The following is a 5980-nucleotide window of genomic DNA, read 5'->3' as shown; positions in this document are numbered from 1 at the left end:
TGGATTTGCAGAAGATGAAGGCATTGCCAAATCCCCAAAGCTTTGTCTGCTTCTGTGTTGACAGAGGAAGGCAGAGGAACAGATGCTAGAAACAAACAGTTCTTAGGGCAGGAAAAATAAACACTAAAGGAAAACTGTATTTTCCCAGAACACATGATTAAGAAATTAGATGATTAAGAAATTAAAATATCTGATGATAAAGGCTAGGTCCAGATGGCATTTATTTCTGACCACCCAAAGAAAAGAAACATTATGGACAAAAAAAATGCAGATCCCAGAGATAACTAAATTCCCTATGAAACTCTGGAATATACAGAAGACAAGGAAACTATTTTTTTTTTATTTAGAAAGGAATATGGGCATAATAGTTACTATAATGCTATCTGAATAAATATCAAAAATAATATTGCATATACTTACTAATTATTAATATCAGATTAAGGTAATGATGAAAATTTTAATGATTAGCTCTTTTAACTTGTAGAAAAACAGCAATTAATGTTTTGGTTTTTATTTTTTTAAAACCAAAAGTTTCTCCTCCTGGCATTTCTTGAAGTTAGGTGTGGTCATGTGACTTAGTTGATCATTGAAATGGGTGGAAGAAATGGGTGTCACCTGCAGGTGGGAGATTTAATGTCTAGTGCATAATTCACCATGTCCCTTTTTTCAGTCTTGGCAATTGTGGAAGCAACTGAGTAGCAGTGTGGTGTCCTGAATAAGATGATGTACAGCAGAGCGAGGTATAGCAAAACTGTTATAATTCTAAGTCACTGAATTTGGAGTTTTTGCAAAGCATAACCTTGACTCTCCTGATGGATGCAAATATTTAGTAAAATCAACATATTCACAGGATAACAACTTAATTTTTTATTCAATGGCTTTTATAAAATAGCAGTTGTGTGGAATCTTACCCAAAGAGCTTTGGCCAGTTCAAAGAAATAGAATTAGCAGGTCTTGTGCAAAAGATTATGTCATCTAATAAATATTGAAGAACTATTTTTTTTTCCCAGAAACATTAACATATAGACATGATTCTCATCTCAGAGCTAAAGAATCTGGGGACCTGTGCATCACATGTACTAACTGAGACTCAAAAAGCAGTGATACTAAGAAGGGTGAGGTTGGAGTACCTAAGTAGAGGCTGAATTTAGATTTTTAAATCTATTCTTGGGCCTGTACTATAAGAAATAAGGATTTGAGCCCAGAAAATTGATCCAAAGACAGGCAATAAATCATAGAGGGCAGGGGAGGGACAAGGTGGTATAATATGTTACATTTTCCAGCATTAATGAAAGACAGGCAACCCCAGATCCAAGAAGCCCAGATAGCCCTAAGCAATACAGATATCAAAACAAAATAAAACAACAACAATGAAAACAACTTCACACAGATACATCATAGTCAATCTTCTAAAAACCAAAGATAAAAAGAAAAATTAAAGGGAGCCTATGGGGACGTGGCGGGAGTGAAGCATTATGTAGAGAGGACCAAAGGTAAGAAATACTCAGATTTTTCATCAAAGATTTTACAGGACAGAACACAGTTGAATGGGAATGCTTAAAATGCTGAAACAAACAATAATGTCAACCAGATTTCTATATCTAGTGAAAATATCTTTCAAAAATGGAGGCATAATAAATACTTTTTCAAACAAAGACCAAGAGAATTTATTGACAGAGACCTGTAATACAAGATACGTGCAAAGAAATTCCTCAGACGGAAGTATGAAATCTGATGGAAATTTAACATTAAACTCTTTAAAAGATAATCGATTTTTTTTTTTTTTTTTTTTTTTGTGGTACGCGGGCCTCTCACTGTTGTGGCCTCTCCCATTACGGATGGAGCACAGGCTCCGGAGGCTCAGGCTCAGCGGCCATGGCTCAAGGGCCTAGCCGCTCCACGGCATGTGGGATCTTCCCGGACCGGGACATGAACCCGTGTCCCCTGCATCAGCAGGCAGACTCTCAACCACTGCACCACCAGGGGAGCCCAAGATAATCTATTTTAAAGACAAATTGTAATAAAGTACTCTGAGTTTATGACATATGTAGAAGTAAAATGTATGAAAAATAGTTCAGAACGTGGGAGAGAGGAAATGGAAGTATACATGAACGGTGTAAAAATATTTGGTAGTACTAAGTTAAAAATGTTTATTGTACACCCTTGAGAAATTCACTAAAATTTTTTAAAAGTGACATAGTTATTAAGTCAATAGTAGAGATAAAGAAGAAAAATAAATGATAATTAATACAGAAGAAGGTGGGAAAGAGGAATAAAGGAATAAATAACAGAGGTAGCAAATAAAAAACAGAAAGCAAGATGATAGGCTGAAATCCAACTATATCAATAATCACATTACATATAAAAGGAAAGTCCATCAGTTTAGATAAAACACAGTATATTACCTATAAGAAAGTAACCCTTGTGAACACAGATAAAAATTATCAAGAAATTTAAACAAATTGAATCCTGTAATATATAAAAATGAAATATGTATCATGATCAAATGGGGTTTCTCCCAGGAATGGAAAACTGTTTCAACATTCAAAAATCAGTGACTATAATTTACCATATCAACAGAATAAAAAAAACCACATAATCTTCTCTATTTTATGCACAAAAAGTATTTTACAAAACTCAACATCCATTCATGATAAACTCTCAGTAAACCTGGAGTAGAAGGAAACTTCCTCATCTTGACAAAGGGTCCACAGAGTCCTGTATGATCTGGACTCTGTTACCTTTCCCACTGTATCACTTTATACTCTCTCACTGGCTCATTCTTTATTAGTTGCACTGGATTTCTTGCTGTTCCCCAAGATGCCAGCCTGTTCCCACCTCATGGACTTTGCTTTAGCTGCTTCCTCTGACTGGAACTTTTTTCCATCAGGCAGCTGCATGGATCATTCTATCTCTTCTTTCATTTTCTTGGCCAGATGTCACATTCTTAGTGAGCATTACCACAGCCATTCCTTTCAAAATTCCCAATCACTCTCTCTGATCTGCTTTTGTACTTATTATTATTTCTTTTAATTAAGACTTTTTTTAAAAAAAGTAGTTTAAAGTTCACATCAGAATTAAGGGGGAATGTAGAGACATACCTCACATTACTCCCTGCCCCCCTCACACATGCACAGGCTCCCTCATTATCAACATCCCACCAGAGTGGTACCATTTATTACAACTGATGAACCTTCATTGACACATCCTTATCAGCCGAAGTTCATAGTTTACATTACAACATTACATTTCATTTTTGGTGTTGTACATTCTATGGGTTTGGACAAAAGTATAATAACATGTGTCTATCATTACGGCATCACACAGAATATTTTCACTGCTCTAAAAATCCTCTCTGTGCTATATATTCATCGCACTCCTCCTCTCCATCAACCTCTGATTTTTTTTTTGTTTACTGTTTCCATAGTTTTCCTTTTTCCAAAATATCATATAGTTGGAATCATACAGTATGTAGCCTTTTCAGATTCACTTCTTTCACTTAGTAATATGCATTTAAATTTTCTCCATGCCTTTTCCTTTTTTGATAGCTCATTTCTTTTTCATGTTGAATAATATTCCATTGTCTAGATGTACCACAGTTTATTTATCCATTCACCTGCTGAAGGAAATCTTGGTTGCTTCCATATTTTGACAATTATGAATAAAGCTGCTATAAACATCTGTGTGCAGGTTTTTGTGTGGACATGTTTTTAAGCCCTTTGGGTAAATACCAAGGAGTGTGATTGCTGAATCATACGGTAAGAGAATGTTTACATTTGTAAGAAACTGCCAAACTGTCTTCTGAAGTATCTGAACTATTTTGCATTCCCACTAGCAATGAATGAGAATTCTGTTGTTCTACATCTTCTCCAGCATTTGGTGTTGTCAGCGTTCTGGATTTGGGCCATTCTAATAGATGTGTAGTGGTATCTCATTGTTGTTTCAATTTGCATTTCCCTCAAGACTTATGATGTAGAATATCTTTTAGTATGTTTATTTGCCATCTGTATATCTTCCTTTTTTAAATATAAATTTATTTATTTATGGCTGCCTTGGGTCTTTGTTGCTGCGTGCAGGCTTTCTCTAATTGTGGTGAGTGGGGGCTACTTTTTGTTGTGGTGCACAGGCTTCTCATTGTGATGGCTTCTCTTGTTGTGAAGCACGGGCTCTAGCCACACAGGCTTCAGTAGTTGTGGTTCGTGGGCCCAGTAGTTGTGGCTTGCAGGCTCTAGAGCGCAGGCTCAGTAGTTGTGGCGCATGGGCTTAGTTGCTCCGCGGCATGTGGGATCTTCCCGGACCAGGGCTCGAACCTGTGTCCCCTGCATTGGCAGGAAGATTCTTAACCACTGCACCACCAGGGAAGCCCCTGTATATCTTCTTTAATGAGGTTTCTGTTAAGGTCTTTGGCCCATTTTTTAATCAGCTTGTTTGTTTTCTTACTGTTGAGTTTTAAAAGTTCTTTGCCTATTTTGGATAACAGCCCTTCATCAGATGTGTCCTTTGCAAATAGTTTTTCCCAGTCTATGGTTTGTCTTCTTATTTTCTCGACATTGTCTTTCACAGAGCAGAATTTTTTAATTTTAATGAAGTACAACTTACAGTTATTTCTTTTCATGGGGTGTGCCTTTGACGATGTATCTAAAAAGTTATTGCCATGCTCACTTCAGCAGCACATGTACTAAAATTGGAACAACACAGAGATTAGCATAGCCCCTGTGTAAGGATGATGTGCAAATTCGTGAAGTGTTCCATGTTTAAAAAAATAAAAATAAAAAAAATAAAAAGTTATCACCACACCTAAGTTCATCTACGTTTTCTCCTATGTTATCTTTTAGGGGTTTTAAAATTTTGTGCTGTTTTACATTTAGGTTTTGTTATCCATTTTGAGTTAATTTTTGTGTAGGGTGTAAGGTTTGTGTCTAGGTTCATTTCTTTTTTTTTTTTTTTTTTTTTTTGTGGTATGCGGGCCTCACTGTTGTGGCCTCTCCCTTGCGGAGCACAGGCTCCGGACGCGCAGGCTCAGCGGCCATGGCTCACGGGCCCAGCCGCTCCGCGGCATGTGGGATCTTCCCAGACCGGGGCACGAACCCGTGTCCCCTGCATCGGCAGGCGGATTCTCAACCACTGCGCCACCAGGGAAGCCCTAGGTTCATTTCTTTCTTTTTTTTTTTTTTTTGCATGTGGATGTCCATTTGTTCCAGCAACATTTGTTGAAAAGATTATCTTTGCTCCGTTGTATTGCTTTTGTTTCTTTGTCAAACATCAGTTGACTATATTTATGTGGACCTACTTCTGGGCTCTCTGCTCTGTTCCTGTTTTTAAAAAATAGTACTTCCTTCTAACAACTATGCAATTAACTTATTTTTATGTTATTTTTTAGTTTATTTTACTATGTAAGATACATAAGAGCAAGCACTTTTAAAAAACTACTGTATCCCCAGTAAAGAACACGTTTCACAATATATATAGACACTGTAAAAATTTGTTGAATGAATGAGTGAATCACTGAATCAGAAAGTTTCAGAATAAGGTATAATAACACTGACTGCTTGAACTTAGCAGCTTCTGTCCTCTGGTAAATAGAGATGTGAAAGAGGGACTTCCCTTGCTCTTGAAGAAAATACAAAGTTTTAGATCCTATATATTTTTAATTTACAGATTCTATGTCCAGAGCTGGTAAGATTCTAATTCTTGTTTTTAAGAATAAATGTAAAAGGAGTCTGACAGAGAGAGAGATGAGTGCTATATTGAGACAATAGGAACTATACACCATTTATTATGTTTTCTCCGATGTCTTTGAAGTTTATTAAGGAAAGGGGACATTCCTTTTCTCAAAAGAATTGTGATTTTTCTCCTCTTTTCTTGGAAATACCTGTGGATGGTACTGAGCTTACAGAATCAGGCATCGAAGAAAGCTCTATTCTGCACTGTAGTGAACTAAAGTAGACTACAGTTTAAGAACTGTTGTTTCCTTATGCAT

General features: G+C 36.5%; 1 non-coding gene across 1 annotated transcript; it reads left to right on the top strand.

Moving 5' to 3' along the window:
• Positions 1–4654: 4654 nt before the first annotated feature.
• Positions 4655–4758, top strand: LOC131757937 (U6 spliceosomal RNA). Its single transcript, XR_009336080.1, has one exon. It is a non-coding gene; the product is annotated as a U6 spliceosomal RNA (small nuclear RNA).
• The last annotated feature ends 1222 nt before the right edge of the window (positions 4759–5980 follow it).

Source organism: Kogia breviceps, chromosome 5 (genome assembly GCF_026419965.1).
Source record: "Kogia breviceps isolate mKogBre1 chromosome 5, mKogBre1 haplotype 1, whole genome shotgun sequence".
Taxonomy (NCBI): domain Eukaryota; kingdom Metazoa; phylum Chordata; class Mammalia; order Artiodactyla; family Physeteridae; genus Kogia; species Kogia breviceps.
This window is presented reverse-complemented; position numbering and strand designations above follow the sequence as displayed.